This window comes from Abramis brama (genome assembly GCF_963993115.1).
Source record: "Abramis brama genome assembly, chromosome: 1".
In the NCBI taxonomy this organism is placed as follows: domain Eukaryota; kingdom Metazoa; phylum Chordata; class Actinopteri; order Cypriniformes; family Leuciscidae; genus Abramis; species Abramis brama.
Genome location: NC_139963.1, coordinates 11872185 through 11891593, shown reverse-complemented (window position 1 = coordinate 11891593; position 19409 = coordinate 11872185). Strand labels below are relative to the sequence as shown.

Genomic DNA, 19409 nt, shown 5'->3' with positions numbered 1-19409 from the left:
TTGAGCCTATCCAATCTGTCAGCCTCAAACATCTGTCTTTCAAAACGGTGTTTTTGATGGCCCTCGCTTCGGTGAAGCGCATAGGCGATCTGCACGCGCTCTCTGTGAGTCCAACGTGCTTGGAGTTTGGGCCCAATGACTCCAAAGTCATACTCAAACCTAGGCACGGCTACGTGCCGAAATCCCTCAACACTCCGTTTAGGGCTCAGGTTATTTCCCTGTCTGCCCTGCCGGGATCAAACGAGGAAGGGGACTCGAGCTGTCTTTGCCCCGTTAGGGCTTTAAGAGCTTATGTGTCCCGCTCCGCTGCCTTCAGACAGACGGAGCAGCTCTTTGTCTCGTTCAGTGGACGTTCCAAGGGAACGGCTGTTTCGAAACAGAGCCTGTCCAGGTGGGTGGTTGACGCCATAACAATGGCTTATACCACCAAGGGCCTTCAGTGCCCCTTGGGCATTAGAGCGCATTCCACGAGAGGCGTTGCCTCATCGTGGGCCTGGTCTAGCGGGTTTTCCTTACAGGAAATATGTACGGCGGCGGGCTGGGCCTCGCCGTCTACATTCATAAGGTTCTACAACCTAGAAGTTCCCGCCCTGCAGGCCAGGTTGTTTTCGGTTTAGCCGAATCAGCTGTCTAACCAGGACACTGATTTCGCAGGCGCACAGCGCCACCGAAGACTTCACCGCACTTGCAAGCCAAGTATTTTCGGTGTATTCGAGTCAGCTGTCTAAACACGGCACTGATATCGTAGACGCACAGCGCCGCCGAAGTTTTCTGGGCAGAATTGTGTAAGACCCATGTTTTTCCCACATTAGCCAGGCTCCCTCCTGCCTATGTGATGTTATATCGCGTCTAGAACGCACCTATTTGGGCGAAAGTGTGTAAGTCCCACATTTCCCACATCAGCCAGGCTCTCCCTGCCTATGTGACGCTGTATCGCGCTTAAGGGCGCATCCATTTGGGCGAAATTACGTAAGACCCACATTTCCCACATTAGCCAGGCCTCCCCCTGCCTATGTGATGTTATATCGCGTCTTAGGACGCAGCTATCTGAGGGTGGTTGTCCCCCCCCCCCCCCCTCCAGACTCTCCGAAGTCTACCGGGTGATTATGCACTGTATACCTGGACTAGCTTCCAGTGGTCGGTGTTTTCTCATCCCAGCACGCACGGCGTCTTACAAGTGGTTCCCGCAGCGTTCTACGAACGCAGTACGAGAGAACTCTCGTAAGAGAACGTACTCGGTTACTAACGTAACCTCGGTTCTCTCTAGAAGAGGGAACGAGTACTGCGTTCCCTGCCGTGCGCGCGGTTCGCTCTGGTTCGCTTCGGCGATGAAAACCAGTTGAATCAGCCTACTCGAGCTCCTTTTATAGGGGATGGCCACACCCGTTTCGGCGGGATGTGACGAGGAGCGCGCGAAGCACTCTCATTGGTCTGATGTTGCATCAGCCCTCGCTCGATAGGCTCATGCAGTTGCCGCAGAACAGCCAATGAGTGAGCGAGCCGTCTCGCCATGGCTGTGCACTGCCGCAATGCGTTTTACAAATATGAAAATTAAGGATAATTTTGCTTCAGTATTTCGTGAAAAGAGACTTTTCCCGCAGCGTTCTACGAACGCAGTACTCGTTCCCTCTTCTAGAGAGAACCGAGGTTACGTTAGTAACCGAGTACGTTTCCAGCGCCTGTACTGAACTGTAATGGGCAACATCGAGACTATGATGAGAAAAAAACAGGTACTTGAGGATCCTGTCCTTTTAAGAGTTGTATCTTGTGATATCACATCCTGTTTTGGTTCCTTTAGATGGTCCATGTTGAGTTCATATTTCAGTCGAATCACATCAGAGTTCGTTTGAAAGGAAATGAAAAGTTGGGTTTCGGTCCGTTTTAATCCAACCAAACCTACCAAGTGTGAACACACCCTTAGTGGCTGTTTACACGACACCGCTTTCAACTAAAAACGTAAAACATTTTTTGCATTTTGGCTATTCGTTTACATGACAACAGCGTTTTGGGTGCCTGAAAACTCAAAGTTTTGAAAATGGGTTGTAAAATGCGATTTTTTGAAAACAGTCTCTGTGTAAACAACAAAAACCCAAATCTCTGAAGACGATGATGTCATGTACATTGCGTATTATATGTTCAATCTATAGTGTTTCATCGCCATCTAATGGCCTGGCAGCAGAATACAGGGGTTTTATTTGTTTACGCGGATCCGTGTGAATGGGGATCATTTTGACAATGGTGTCGTCTGTACACGAAAAACTCAAAGGAAAAACGTATCTGTATTATCGTTGTCGTGTAAACATACCCTCAATCTGAAATTATTGAATTGGCTAAAAGGTTTTTTTGTTTATATGCATTTGTTTTTTATATATAAAATGCACATGCAAGAGGATGGAATCTGTAGCTATTTGTGAATGAAGCATTTGAGTTTTTTGGCTTCTCTGTAGAAGATTCCAGAAGAGTCTGTAAACAAGTTACACCTATAGGGTACCTTACACCGACATTTAGTGAAATTAAGTGCTTGTATGTTAATTACCAGCAGCTGTTGGTATCAAATATGAAGCAGATTGCAGTTATATACTCAGGCTACGTTTACACGGAAACGATCTGAAGAGAAAACGCAAAAGTGATCACTTTTTACTCTGCGTTTAGACGAGCGTTATGGGGGGGGAATCTGCGTGCATACGGTGACGCAAAAGTGTGTGAAATTCAATGTAGTATGCACTCCAGGCGGCTAGGTGGCAATGTGAAGCACTGATCGGTGCCTTCACTGTCTAGCAGACTTTTGCGTTTTTACCGTTTAGACGGAAACGCGACGGTGGAGCGTTTTTAAGATTTCCACTCTGGAGGGTGGTTTCACTTTTTTGCGTTTTTAAGCCCCAAAAACGCCGTCGCCGTCTAAACGAAAGGCACATCTGATAAAATATTTTTACGTTTTCACCCGCGAGCGTTCTCGTGTAAACAGGGCCTTAAGGATGATCCTGTCTGTTTAACAAACATGCCAGTCTCATTATCCTTTAAATATGTGGGTGTAAACCAGTGGTTCCCAACCCTGCTCCTGGAGTACCCCCAACACCGCACATTTTCTTTGTCTCCCTAATCAAACACACCTGATTCAACTCATCAGCTCATTATCACATGGGTTAATGAGCTGATGAGTTGAATCAGGTGTGTTTGATTAGGGAGACAAAGAAAATGTGCAATGTTGGGGTGCCTTCAGGACAGGTTTGGGAACCACTGCCCTAAAGGAAAGATTTTTGTTCATTTTTGTCTGAATGGTGAAATCAATTAACTTAATGTTGCGGATCAGAATACCAAAGAGAATGATAATGATTCAGAAGAAAGGTATTTACAAAACTATGTAGCCCAGGAATGGACTGGCCCGTCTACAGCTTGAGACTCTGAAAGGCTGCAGACATAAACGCACAGCAACAGTGTCATCTGCTGGTTCATAAATGTCACACAACTTTCAGAGGACTTTTGAGACAAATCAGCATCCAGCAGACTGAATAAAGTAAATAAATAATCATAATAAGCACAGACGACACATCAGCACAAAGCTGAAGCTGCCATGATAAGTGACATGAAAGTTTTTGAGCCGTAAATGTCATTTGATTAATTATTACCCATAATGCACCTGAAAGTCATTCACTACAGCAACCTTGGCCCTGTCCCAAATGGCACACTCGATGTGAACTACCAGTAGAGTGCTGGAGGGATGACGCATTTTTGTAAGCCAACCTGAAGCAACACTGGTTCCCTCAACAAAAACTCTATATGATTTTTCCATTGCAGAAAATCAGCTCTGAGACCAACATAAGTTTGTTGCACGTAAAACGATTGTTCATCATGATAATATTCATAAATAAACACATCTTTTATGGATTTTGAAGCCCAAATACAACTGTCAGAAGTGTATAGGATATAAACAAACCACAACGGTCGCATGACTTCAATGACAACTTATTCAGACTTTATATAAATAATAATAATAATAAAAATAAAAAAACATTTTCCTTGAGAGTTTGAGTTATAGTTTGTAAGAGTGTGATTAAAAGCACAATAAGGCTGTGAAAGTCACTAGTAGATGAGTTTATAAGTAAAAATCACAAGGGGTATTACTGATGTATTTTATGCTGTAGAGTAAAACGTGAAAATATCTTGAGCTTGTGTTAATCACAGACCTTATTTCAGACATTTAACCAAAAACCCATTCAAACACCTCATTGACTTTGGGACAATGGAAACAGGAAGTGCTAAAATGCAACTCGTTTCCCAGTTTTGCCCTACAAAAATATGTCAACCCTGCAGGACTGTGTAGGGACTGATGTCCATGCTAACCAGCCAAACACTGATGCTTTATTCTTAAAGGATAAAATAAAGTCCAACCCGACAGCATTTTCTTGCTAAAAATCACTCAGACGTATTCAAATAAGTTACAAATGGTTACATGTTAACTTTAATAATTTGATTTATGCTGCATTTCCATCATGTCAGAATTACATGATGGAAAGTTTCTGGATTGTGAAAAAAATGCTCATGTCTATGTAGTTTTCTGAAAAATGTATATTTTAGCCTAAACCATCAGACTTACAGAAAACATTTACCTTCTGGAATATATTTTCTTTACATTCTTTCTCCCATCAACCTCACAAATCTCAGCCTAACAAACTCCCTCGGAATTCTGCTTTTGGGGGTGAAGAAGATAAGGCTCTGTTTTGACATTTAAGATATAGAGATGATCCATGGAGCGGCTACACAAAATAATTGAACCTTCTCTACGACATTCCTCAATTTCTCACCCATATTTGACTATTGTCTACACTGAAAACAATTATATGATCAATAAGTTAGGACAACACATGTTTTTACATTGCTTTAACTCATCAAAATAAGTTAAGCAATTTTCTACTTTTTTTTATACGTTATACAAGATTCAACTCATTCTTTCAGACAGTTTATTGTAATTTAAGTTGAAATGACTAAAACATCCAAGCTGATTGTACTTAAAAATTTAAGAAAAGGAATGTTCATCATGGCAAACTTTGATTGTTGTCCTGACAAAGACATTTTTAAAAGGTTTAAACAATCTGAACATCGGCAATGAAAACTTGTACATGTTCAGGTCTGGAAACCTTTATCTCTTTTTAGCTCTATTTTTCCCCTTTCCTTTTGCACCACTAACACTGTTTTGTCTTTAAAAGAGCACTTCAACATTAACAACAGACATAGAGCTGCACTTTTGAGCTCTCACTGTCTGTGCAAATATTTGTTTAAGATTGTTTTTTAAGATGTGGTATGTAGGTGTTGTACATCTCATCTGAGATTTCAAGTTATTTATCTGATTATGCCACTGAGGTTCTCTCATGCTTTCAGACTGAGGAGGAGGAAGAGCCAGACTTTGTCATTTCATTACTGATAGAGACAGTACATTTACATTTATGAATTTGGCAGATGCATTTAACTTTTAATACCATACATTTTAAAAGTATTTTAACTTTTATGTGTTTAAACGTTTTAACATTATATGATTTAAATATTCACATTATTATTATTTAAAAGTTTTGCATAAAAAAAAATGGGTTTGGATATTATAATATATAATATTTGTCTGCAAAGCAAATTTCAAGTATTTAAGCATATATGTCAAGTGATGAATCCAAATTTTGACTGTTAGTAATTTCTTAGGGCATCACATTGTGATATTTTTTTTATAATTATTTTTTTTTTTACAAACTACTGAACTGCAGGATTTGGGGATTTTGAAAGGATTCATTAATGCTGCCTTCAAAACAGAATGTTGCATAAACACTGGATTCAGACGTGCCTCAATGCCTCCTACTTCAGCATTTTACAGGTTTTGAACAGAGCCAAGAACATCAAAGACAGAACCCTAAAAATAAAAGCTAACAAAGAACAATCAACAAACCCAGCCTTGTTAGAAGGATATCAAGCTGACTCAACAGCGTGGAGCAAGACAGCCCAGGATTATGTTTACACAGAATTTCTCATGCTCGCTGATCTGTCAGTTGCTTCAGTTTTTGCAGGTTGAACACAATTAGATAAAAAGCATGTTAGAGCAAAAATTGAGACATACCAGAAAAGTTTAAAAGTTCAGAAACGTTCTATGCATAGGAGGAAAATGCAAAAAAAAAAAAAAAAAATTCTAAACTACTGTGTTGTAGTTTGAGTATATTATTTTGAGTGACATCATATAGGATAAGACGTTTTAGTAACACTTTACAATAAGGTTCATTAGTTAACTAACATGAACTAAGAATGAATACTTCTACAGCATTTATTAATCTTGGTAAATATTAATTTCGACATTTACTAATAAATTATTCAAATCAAAAGTTGTGCTTTTTAACATTAGTTAATGCACTGTGAACTAACATTAACAAACAATGAACAGCTGTATTTTTATTAACTAACATTAACAAAGATGAATACATACAGTAACACATGTATTGCTCATTGTTAGTTATTGTTAGTTAATAATGTTAACAAATGAACCTTATTGTAAAGTGTTACTGACGTTTTTATTATATGTTTTTGATTGACAAGTTGTCTTTTGCTTATGTCTCAGCCCCTCTAAAAATGCAATCTCTTTCTATGCTTGCTAAAAAGTGCTATCTGAAGGTCAGTCATGACAACTCTTTGTATAGTGTTAGCATGTTAGATATGACAATGTTCATGTATTTGGTCTTGGCGGACTAGATCTGCTACACTGCTGTTATAAATTCACGGACACGCTGCTGTACACGATCCTGTAGCAGATCTATGCAGGTGGAGCTGGGGAAGGTGGAGGGTTTCAGAGGAACTCGGATAACGTGCTGCAAGACTAGCTTACAAACAATGAACCAGGCTATTTAAATGCACTGCAAAAAATGCTTTTGTTTCCAGTCCAAATATAAAAAAATTCTTAAATCAAACCATATATATTTAGAACAATAATATCTTAGTAAAAACCTAAAGTAATATTGACAAATAGCAATGCGCCAACAATCCACCTGAACACACCTCGTTTTCAGACCAGCAGCCCATGGGCGCACAGATGGTCGCATATGCATTTGCTATTTAAACAGCGTGGCGCAGGACGTGAAGATGATAACTGCGTCGGGCTGAAACTAGCAAAAAACACTTGCGTCAGCCTGGCGCCGCATTGCACCAGGTGTATGATAGTATATATATATGATAATATATATATGTGTGTGTGTGTGTGTGTTGTGCATTTTTTTTTTTTTTTTTTTTTTTTGGTGTGTCTTTAACTCTTGCTATGTAGTTTATCATTATTTTAAAATAATAATAATTAAACAAATATATAAATTTGTTTTCAGTGAGTCACAGCTGCAAATCTGGTCAGAGAAGTTTTGTAAATGTATACCTTGAAAAGCGTCTGCCAAATGCATAAATGTAAATGTAAATGAAGATGTCTATGAGAACATTTTCTGACTGAGATAAGGAGCTAAAAGATTGTTTCCAGTTCGTTTTGAGTGTTGGGTTTCTTTTTGACTTAGAGCCAGATGAGTGAACCTCTGTAATATGAGTGGGAGCACAATTCCCCCTCTATCCTGTGAAGACAGATGTCTCCCAGAGCGCATGTGTTTCTGGATGATTTCCACTTTTAGAGATTAGTTACACAATTAATCATGAAATGTTCTTTGCATCTATAAAGCAAAGGGGCAAAGAAATGAACCCCTAAAGGCATTATGACATAACTCAAACATAAAAAGACACTTTATATAGTCATATTTCAGCACAGAAGATCTGATCGCAACCACTGACTGTTACCACTGACATCCACTGACTGTTAAAACATCCCACCAAGGCTCATCAGCCTTCTGTCCTGCATTGCCCCAGCATGCCAGTGCAGCACAAGTGCCTGTCTGAACATTCAGGAGGTGTTAAAGTATCAGATAAATGCAGGAGTTTGTGTCTCAGTCACCCGTGATTGTGTCTGCAGAACTGATCATGATCTCCAATGTTTACTTTAGAATTTAAAACATCTGCTACAATAATATTGAAAACATGTCAATTCAAAAAGACAATACACATTTTTGTAAGAGTTCCAAAGATTCTGCCTGGGCCTGCTGTTTAAAAAAAAAAAAAAACTTTTATTGGACCAATTCATTGCACAATAGGTAAGTAATGTTGTGTGAGCTTTGGTTTCTGGCACTGGTACAAGTACATTCCTGGAAGAGTTTACTTTTGCCTTTTAAAACGGTAAAACTCTAGTATAAATGCCGTAGCATTCCAGATATACAGTAGGTTAATGAAACACCATGAGGTGTTGGATGTTTGAGAGAATCTCTTAATAAGTCAAAGGATGGGAGGTATATAAATATCCCATGCAATCCCTTTATTTAATGGATATTTCAAGAAAAGTCAAGACACAGACTAATGACAAATATGTTTGCTTTTTGAATTCCCTTTTAAAGCCAAAGATGGTTAGTCTGACATTGCTTAGGGCAAAACGATAGAGGAGAGGGGTGAACAAAACGTGTCAGTTACAGGGTGGGCAAGTGGCTACTTGTCAGCTTTAGGGGAAATTCGCCTCTTCATAGTCAGTGAGTCAGAAAGAGTGTAGACCGAGACTGCCGAAACTTTCTTCTTCCACTCAGCACATATCTACCAACTTCTGAAAAACAAAAAAAAAAGATGTTAGTCATTATGGCATTTTTAATTGTTCTCCTGGTATCAGGAAACACCACAGGTAAGACATTTCAGACATTTAGTTCTTCATAAGTTAATTGATGACTTCCCTTGCATAAATGTATTATGGTTCACCAAATTACTTTAAAGAAGTGCACTTATTTTGATGTGTTGACTAACATACTAAAAAACACATATAAAGTACTTGATTGTAATTTTAACTGCAGTGTGGTTTCTGATATTACATTTAAAGTTAATATATTTTAAATGTACCAAATTGCAAATTCATTGGTCATGTTCAATTCAAATACATGACATACACGTTTCAATAGATATTGCATTAAAGTATATTTGAAGCTTGTCAGTGCATTCAGCAGTAGGGGAGCGCAGGGCACAACCTAACGCTGGGTTAAATGTCACACGGACCTTTTACATATAGATATTGGAGAAAGTGAAGATATTGGACAAAGAGTGTTTTGACACCATGCAAGTACATTTTTTCATCATACGTTTTTTTAGGTTTCTGAGTTGGGTTTGTACGTCACCAAATCTATCTTTATATTACCTTAATCACTGTCTTGTTGGCTAAAACATAGGACCATTTTGAAACATGTCAGCAAGTGTTAGCTAGGCTTAAACTATTTTTTACACAGCGGGGTTAGTTGTAGCACAGTGTTACAACTAAGCCACCAAGTGTACACTGATAATGCAATGAAAACAGGGAGCCACACAACTTTTCAGGTTTGAGTATTTATTTATATATTTATTTTGCCACATTTAACTTTGTTGGACTTTCACAAACAATGTTGGAATTTAAATGTCAAAGTATGATTTTTTTCCACATGTGTTTACTATGCATTTTTCACTTGTTTATTAAGAATAGCCTGCTTTTCATGCATTAATTTTTATTATTACTGTTATTAGTATTATTATTAATAATTTTGCATGCAGCTGCCACACACAAATATAATTCAATTGCAATTACAATATCTGATGATTTTATTTATTTATTTATTGCAAAACTGTGCAGCCCTTTCCTATATCTCTATCCATGATATTGATCCATAATAAGGATTATTGGATGAGGGATGGATGTTTGGATATCTATCTATACAGATGTACAAACAATAAAAAACTATACAAATAAAATAGTACTGAATTATGTGTGTTACACACAAGTCTACTGTCTCTGTCTGTTACAATTTACACAAGTCAACCCTCTGTCTGTTGCAATTAACCCCGCATATGGGGTAAGTTGTAACATTTGCACTTTCAATGCACCTGGTAGGTCCTAGAAAAAAACTTTAAGTGTCCATTTGTAGCAGAGAAGTGTATGTTGCCTGTGTAAATAAAAAAGATTAATCTAACTTATTTTTTTATATATATATAATATATAGCCAAAACCAAAATGTGTTAGGTTGTGCCCCGCTCTCCTTCCCTATCAGTCAGTCACTACGAGTTACGTCAGAGACTGACGAATAGGGGTTTCGCAACAGAGCCCTATGACCTTCGCGTTTCAGCGGATTCACAATCCTGCTGCTGGTCTGTGCAGTGGTTTACACACGGCTCATGTTTCTCCCCTGGACGTTTCAGCACTGCTGAAAGAGTTTTTCTTTTCTAAAAGAGCTGCACGGGCACGTTTTTTTAAAAGATGTCTCACCCTTGTGTTTCTGGATGTGGGCGCATGGTCCATCTGCCTGATGGTCATGAGCGCTGCCTAGCCTATTTGGGCTTTAATCATGCCCAGGCAGCGCTCGTGGATGAGTCATGTTCCCTTTGCGGGAACATGCCCATCACGGTGTTAAACCTTTAGAACCTGAAGCTAAAATACTTTTTCACATATTTCGATTTTTTGACTGTTACATTCTAAAACAATGTGCTATCTTCATGTGCAAGGTGTCATCTTTTTCAGGAAAAAAAAATAGCTTTCAACAAATTACAGTTATTGACCATTACTGTGTGGTGAGTTTGTAAATATAATTTAAATAGAAAAAAAAAACGAGAATACATTTACTGATTTTTATTTAGAAATAAACAGAACAATCACGAACGAAAGAAACTAACACTTTAAAGTTGAAAAATTAAGTATAATACATATATACAAGTCTTTTTCATTTAGGACACTTTTTTTCATACACGCACACATACAAATGCATGCATTCATACCAGGCACGCACACATACACATGCGCACACCACATGCTAAGATACGTGAAAGAGTAACGGCCATCCGCCTCCCAAGTTTCATTAAAAATCATCCCAATCCCCTCTTCTCCTGTCTAACACTTATTTCGCCATGTATTTGTTTGTTTCTTTTCATTTGATGCAATCCAAAACACTCGCTTCGTATCTCTCTGTTCAAATCCTTCCTTCCCGCTCTACCAGAAAGCTGCTGTCATTTGCTGACGGAAAGCATGAAATAACCGTAATAAGCCGTATATTGCCGAAAAGCGCATGTTGTCTACTGTCAGGGGCAATTTGAATGGTTTTGATAGTGTAAACAATTGAAGAGTTATGGTAAAATAAATATAGCTTGCTGGTATGTCTCGGCGACGACACAGCCGGTTTAAAAGGCTTAAGGTCAAGACTAAATGACCTCCGTGGAGGTAGAGTCCCCTGCTTGCCTGGGCAGCTGAGAGCATTGGGTTGGAGTGGTGCCCTCACCCGAGCGCTCAAGGCTGGATGATTGGTTTTGGTTCCAGGGGGCGGCGCATGCTGTTACCGGCCCCCAGTACCTTCCGGAAGTGCATCAGGAGGTCACCAGGTCGTGGAAGTCCCCGATGACTTCCCGTGGCTCGGCAGCGTCCTCTGCCTTCTCTTCCCTCGATGGCGCGGCGGCCAACGAGTACACTGGGGTCCCCCCGGTGGAGCGCGCTGTGGCGATGCAATTGTGTGATCCAAAGCACCCCTGTAGGTTTTCGCCCATTCTCGTTGCCAAAACCTATAGAGCTGCGGGGCAGGCCGGCTCCGCTCTGCATGCCATGGCCATCCTTCCAGTCTATCAGGCAAAGGTGCTCAGGGACATGCACGAGGGAAGGGCTGACCCGGGGCTCATGCAAGAGCTGTGCACTGCCACCGCCCTCGCTCTACTGGCGACAAAGGTCATTGCGCGATCCCTGGGTCAGGTGATGTCCATCTGTGTGGTCCAGGAACGACATCTATGGCTCAACCTGGCCGATATGCTGGAGGCTGAGAGAACTTGTTTTCTCAACTCCCCCACATCCCAGGCAGGGCTCTTCGGCGGTGCGGTCGAGAACTTCGCACAACAGTTCTCGACCGCCCAGAAGCAGACTGAGGCGATAAAGCATATCCTGCCCCGACGGCCAGCTGCTGCCTCCACCCAGCTGTCGGTGCAGCCCCCTCAGTCTGCTTCCCACCGAGGCTGGCCTCCTGCGACTCCCGCCCCTCCTGCTCGGCCCAAGCAGCAGCCTTCACCTGGGCCGAAGCAAGGAGGTGGTCACAGGAAGGCGGCACAGCCCATCTCCACCCCTAAAGCCTGCCAAACGCAAGGCTAAGCGGCACTCCTGAGACGGGCAGCTCGGAGCAAGGGCGCAGTTCTTTCTAGGAGCTGGTAGCAGGACCACTCCTTCCCCCAGTGCAGGGCCGGGGGGCAATCTTTTGTTTTCCTTCCCCCGCCGCTGGCCTCACAGTCGGCGGCACCCAAAAATTGTTAAAGAAAGAACTGACTCCCGTTCCTCCGAGCCCCAAGAGGCCGTGGATGGCAGTGTGCGACACTATGTCTCGCCACTCTCGTCACCCTCTGTCGCCAGACCCCTGTCAGAGCAGGCCGCCGCGGAATACCCATCTATCCCTGGCCTTCTCTGTCAGGAGACTTGTCGGAACTTGACCACGCCTCCACACCGGGACAAGGAAGTTTCTCTACAACTTATGTATGACTACAATGTTGGAAGGAAATTTTCATGCTGTTAACAATGTAATTAATTGTTTTGCATTTTTACCACATAGCATGGGTTTCATGACAACATTCGAAAGCCTTTGATTTTCTTTTTGATGTTCAACCTTTGAAATTAAGGAATTATTTTGCTTAGCATTTATTAAGTTGTCAGAATGCATAGAAATGTTTAAGCCAATGCTAACATTGTTTTATGATACATGCAGATGAAAAGGTCCTGGATGCTTTCCCAAACCAGACAATGAATTGCAATGAGAGGACTGTCTTACAGTGCAACATCAGCACATCAATGGAGTTTCAAATTGTTGCAATATACTGGACAAAACAAGCAGAAGAAGGTTTTAAATGTGATCCAACATCTAGCAACAACCCTCCAGGATATGAGTGCAACTACACAAAGGAAGCATTAACATTAACTATTTTACATCCTACACCAGCAAACATAGATGTATATTTTTGTTGTATAATGACGAACTCTGGACACGGAAAAGAGAAAATCAACGTTTCTTTAGGTCAGTTCATTGTTCTATTATTATTATGTTCATTTATCAGTACAAAGTTGCTTGCATGATGCATATTTTAATGAATTCATGAATATTTGAATGTACGAGTGAATCAGTCACTTAATATGTAGAAAATGCTACATCCTTATGAGAAACTTAAAAAGTAATATTTTAAAAATAATTTAACATAAGTTTAAAATGTGTCAACCTTCTTTGTATTTTTAAAACATTTGTATTCAATTTAACAAAATTAATTTTATTTCGGAAAATAAAAACATCACATCATTAACCCTGGTAACTTGTGTTTGTAAATGTATTTACGCAGGAGAGTGCAGTGGAGAATTCTCCCAAAATATGACTGGGCCCGGACAAATGGAATGTAGCTTTAATAGTGTGTATCCAGACGGAATAATAAACTGGTTTCATTACGACGAGAACGTGACTTCCAACTCTAATATCAAAAGCCTGAAGAACTCTGATGGAACATTCAACATCTCAAGTATCCTAAACATTCAAGACAATAAGAGATATAACTGCTCTCTGTGGTCAATCAAAAATGGACGATACCTTAAAGATCAAGAGTTTGAAGTGGGAGTGGAAGTTGGTGTTGCTTACAGTCAAGAGGACACGACCAGTACTCAAGATAATATGCAGCATTGTTTATCATTGACTCTTCTCCTTCTTGCCCTGATGTTTTCATTGAGAACCTGTTTGTCTTTATAATCTTTATAAATCAACTCAACTCCTACCCAAATATCACAAGACCTGATAAAAAATAATAATAAAAAAAGATCTGGTGGGTTTAAATAAATGACATTTGTAAGATAGACTGATCATCTAATCAATATTTTCAGGGGAAGAACTGCCTGCCATGAAGAAAATCTAGATCTAGGGAAATTTAAGGCTAGGGAATGGTAACACTTTACTTGCTCATGGATGCAGTTGGTCTGACACTCCCAGCCATGTTGGCATGACTTATTGTGAGGTGAGGGATGAGTTATTTCTTGATTGGGCAGTCTTCATTGAAACTCATTCGACCTCCTAAAGACAGAGAAAGAGTGCAGAAAGACTAAAAACTTTTCTTTCTTTTTTTTCTTTTTTTTTTAACTAAACTAGCATCTGGTTATGGAAGCTATTGATTTGGTAACTCATGATTTCTAACTGTAAATAGAGTCTAACTATATATTATCTAACAATTTACATTAACTATAACACACAATATAAAATACCACTACTAGCTCGATTTCTGAGAGGTCAACTAAAGCGTTAAAACGCTGGTAAAAACTTACCAACCAGTGTGCCTGAGAAACACTGAAATTAATGGGGTTCAAAGCTGGAACTCTTCACAGACAGACTCCATACATTTTAATATCCTATGGACATTTTATGTCCATACATTTTAATGGCAATATATTTTTTTGTGTAGGTTGCCAGGTCTTTCCCAAATCCTCCCCAGTACATGGCTTGGGTCTCACACACACACATTCACACCTGCAGACAATGTAGCATCTCCAATTCACCTAAACTGCATGTTTTGGATTGCGAGGGAAACCGGAGCACCTGGAGGAAACCCACACAGACACAGGGAGAACATGCAAACTCCACACAGACAGGACTCAGCCAGAGTCCTCTCCTCAGCTCAGCTCAGCTCAGCCAGAGACTCGAACCAGGGACATCTTGCTGTGACGTGACAGTGCTACCCACTGAGCCTCCCTATTCTTTACTATATATATTTAGATATGTTTTGATCGTTGTCACCATTGCTGAGGTTTGTGAGTGTTGATGTATAAGAGTGTCTCCATTTTTACATAAAAGATGTTGTAAAATTGTTCATTCTTCATGTTTTCAGTGTTAATGCATTTCCATACTCTTTCTATTACAGAGGTTGAATTTATTTGTTTTTTTTTCTACTCATTAATGCTTCTATTTTTTTTTTGTTAAGTCAGTCATAAAACTACAGAAAAAAAAACAGTTATTTAAATCACTTTAATGCAGTCATTTACTACCCTTAAAGCAGACATGTTGATATGTTTTTTAATTATCTCTTTCTTTGTCATTGCAGAAATGTTCTCTGAAAAGGCTATTGTAATTGCATTAAAAACATTAAAAGTCAAGGGCCAAGAGCCCAACGAAAGGGCCAAGAGCCTCTCCTTGTTTCATTCTGTATTTTGTTTTTGAATTAGTAAAAAAAAAAAAAAAAATTAAATATGCTGTTGGTAATATATATGCTTTTGTTCCCATGAAGACACATTATTTTTTCTTTTCTTTTTTATAAATGCAGCTTTTGGCTTGTGGTAGACAATCAAATTTGACCCTTGTTTCTTAAATTGAAAAGCAAACTACTGCAAACTAAATAAGTCACAAACATATAGCCTAGTCCTTATAATGTTATCGGAGAGTATCGTAACTCTAGCCACTGAATGATTTTGCATTAGCTTGTCTTAATGCTTCTGCACTTTTTGACATCATGCCCATACACACAGATCAATGATGCCTTCTTTCCCCACTTCACAAGCCACCAAAGATTTCCATCTGAAATCCCATAAGTACTCAAACACCCTCATATAAGCTTATGTGATTTTCACTAGTACATTTCACTACTCCTAGAAGTTGCATGCAGTTTTACAAAACCCCACTAGGAGGCAGATTCACACTTCACTACATTTATCACTGGCATTGTGGTTCTCAGCTGGTTTTGCACCAGGATCCTGATTTTACATTAAAGACCAAGTGATGACCCAACACAGTAACAAAATAATGAATGATGATTTTGATGCCTACAACAAAATATATGAGAAATGTTTTCTCTTCTCAAAACTAATGAAATTTGATTTATGCTTACAGTGAGGAAAATAAGTATTTGAACACCCTCCTATTTTGCAAGTTCTCCCACTTAGAAATCATGGAGGGGTCTGAAATTGTCATCGTAGGTGCATGTCCACTGTGAGAGACATAATCTAAAAAAAAAAATCCAGAAATCACAATGTATGATTTTTTAACTATTTATTTGTATGATACAGCTGCAAATAAGTATTTGAACACCTGAGAAAATCAATGTTAATATTTGGTACAGTAGCCTTTGTTTGCAATTACAGAGGTCAAACGTTTCCTGTAGTTTTTCACCAGGTTTACACACACTGCAGGAGGGATTTTGGCCCACTCCTCCACACAGATCTTCTCTAGATCAGTCAGGTTTCTGGGCTGTCGCTGAGAAATACGGAGTTTGAGCTCCCTCCAAAGATTCTCTATTGGGTTTAGGTCTGGAGACTGGCTAGGCCACGCCAGAAAATTGATATGCTTCTTACAGAGCCACTCCTTGGTTATCCTGGCTGTGTGCTTCGGGTCATTGTCATGTTGGAAGACCCAGCCTCGACCCATCTTCAATGCTCTAACTGAGGGAAGGAGGTTGTTCCCCAAAATCTCGCAATACATGGCCCCGGTCATCCTCTCCTTAATACAGTGCAGTCGCCCTGTCCCATGTGCAGAAAAACACCCCCAAAGCATGATGCTACCACCCTCATGCTTCACAGTAGGGATGGTGTTCTTGGGATGGTACTCATCATTCTTCTTCCTCCAAACACGTTTAGTGGAATTATGACCAAAAAGTTCTATTTTGGTCTCATCTGACCACATGACTTTCTCCCATGACTCCTCTGGATCATCCAAATGGTCATTGGCAAACTTAAGACGGGCCTTGACATGTGCTGGTTTAAGCAGGGGAACCTTCCGTGCCATGCATGATTTCAAACCATGACGTCTTAGTGTATTACCAACAGTAACCTTGGAAACGGTGGTCCCAGCTCTTTTCAGGTCATTGACCAGCTCCTCCCGTGTAGTTCTGGGCTGATTTCTCACCTTTCTTAGGATCATTGAGACCCCACGAGGTGAGATCTTGCATGGAGCCCCAGTCCGAGGGAGATTGACAGTCATGTTTAGCTTCTTCCATTTTCTAATGATTGCTCCAACAGTGGACCTTTTTTCACCAAGCTGCTTGGCAATTTCCCCGTAGCCCTTTCCAGCCTTGTGGAGGTGTACAATTTTGTCTCTAGTGTCTTTGGACAGCTCTTTGGTCTTGGCCATGTTAGTAGTTGGATTCTTACTGATTGTATGGGGTGGACAGGTGTCTTTATGCAGCTAACAACCTCAAACAGGTGCATCTAATTTAGGATAATAAATGGAGTGGAGGTGGACATTTTAAAGGCAGACTAACAGGTCTTTGAGGGTCAAAATTCTAGCTGATAGACAGGTTTTCAAATACTTATTTGCAGCTGTATCATACAAATAAATAGTTAAAAAATCATATATTGTGATTTCTGGATTTTTTTTTTAGATTATGTCTCTCACAGTGGACATGCACCTACGATGACAATTTCAGACCCCTCCATGATTTCTAAGTGGGAGAACTTGCAAAATAGCAGGGTGTTCAAATACTTATTTTCCTCACTGTATTTGCTCATTTCAAAAGTAGGTCTTATTAGTGTTATTTAAAAAGTATATCAACTTTAATTCAAGGTGCAATGGCACAAGAAAAACAAAGACACAACAATGGCATATGGCTCCTGATAGCAACAAAGTTTGAGCCAAGTCTGGTTTAGTATTTAGCACTTGTGGTTTGGTTCTGGCAGGGGCATCGCAAGACCCTTTGGTAACACTTTAGAATACTCTTCCGCCATTAATGAATTACTACACTAACATTAGTTACTACTAATAACTAACAAGAAACTCTGATTAACAAATTAGTGTGTAATAGTGCTCAGTTGAATGTGGTAGTTCACTAGCTAATCAAGTTCCGTGGTGATAGGAAAATCCTTGAGTGCATTTGTTTCGCGATGACTTCAGGTCGCAGGTTTTGTATCCCCTATTTATATAAAGCAACTAGCGCAGACATCCCTGTGAACTCTTCTGTACAACTGAATAATACCATATTGACTTGTTTGGTTTTAAATGGGAGATGATCCATTTTTTACTTGTTAGCACAGTGTAGTTCAATAGAGCAGACAGAAACACCAGCCATGGAGAATCATCTTCACTTTAGGAGGAAGGATAGGTTTGTCTGATCACAGGAGGCTCTCAGGGACCATTTCCTTTTGCCTGGAGATCATGTCATGGATAGTAGATTTATAAGAAGAAGAGCACAGTTATAGTAAGTCGGTACCAGAGAGCTACTTTAAACAGACATTAAGATTACACTCTATGTACAGTAAGCATCAATTCATGCAAACGGCTCTCATGCATGGGAGACTCATCATCACATTATATTTGTATTGCATTTTATTACATTAATAAAGTGCATTGTGTAAAACATTTTATTGTCACTTTTGTTAACTGAATAATTATAGAGGGAAGTATCTGAGGAGTCTGTCTCATGAATACCGGTACATGTGTATTCTGTCTTGTATATTTTGCTGTTTTTATTTTTAGCTAAATTCGATTAGGCACTTTCTTAAAGTGACCCTATCTTGCTATTTTAAAGGTTCTTAATTTTGTCTTAGAGGTCTCCTACAATAGAGCTCCGGAGGCTGACGTCATGCAATCTAAACTCCGCCATTTTGGCAGTCAACCAGGAGAGCGCCAGAGCGGCTTTTGCGTTATCGATAGCGGTCGGGTCGAATAATAATTCAAAACAATTACTATTTCAACATGGTGGACAGCTGCTGTGCGCCTGGATTCCAGAACAGGTGGAGGAAAGCATTTAAAAGCATTTTAAATGCTTATGGAAAGTGTGTGAAAAAATGTGTTTTATGTTCAGTCACAATTGTGACCGGTGGGATAATGTGTAAACTAATATCAGTTTATATATATATATATATATATATATATATATATATATATATACCAGATACATTATCCCACCGGTTTATGATTGGACATAAACACAAATTTTCACACACTGTCCATAAACATTTAAAAAAAAAAAAATTTCAATGGGCAACTAATGACACATCATTCGGATATTTTCATGTCTGGGAAAAAATTGGGATTAAAGGATTAAGATTTCATACTGAGTCTACTGTTCTCACAGTGATATTGCTATCCTTGCTACAAACAAACAAGGACAGCAAGCGTCGATAACAACACAGTTGACTTGCCTTTCCAATGACGACAGAGCAGGTTTAAGCTGGTATACTCCAAAATTGAATATTGATAACAAAGTTTGATTGCATCCATTTGTACCCTCCAGGCTTTTGTAGGGCTTTAAAGAGTCTCCGGAATAGGACGAGGGAAAGTTAATGAAGTAACGTTAGTTATATAACGTTATATCAGGATACTGCAGTTCAGGAAAGCTAACGTTATAAGTTACTTCCTTTATTAATACTCATGAAAAGCACTCCGGGGGCA

General features: G+C 39.6%; 1 long non-coding RNA gene across 1 annotated transcript; it reads left to right on the top strand.

The window, feature by feature from the left end:
- Window positions 1-8557: 8557 nt before the first annotated feature.
- LOC311086464 lies at window positions 8558-15248 on the top strand. Its single transcript, XR_014607080.1, has 3 exons — window positions 8558-8716; window positions 12774-13079; window positions 13396-15248. It is a non-coding gene; the product is annotated as an uncharacterized lncRNA (long non-coding RNA).
- The last annotated feature ends 4161 nt before the right edge of the window (window positions 15249-19409 follow it).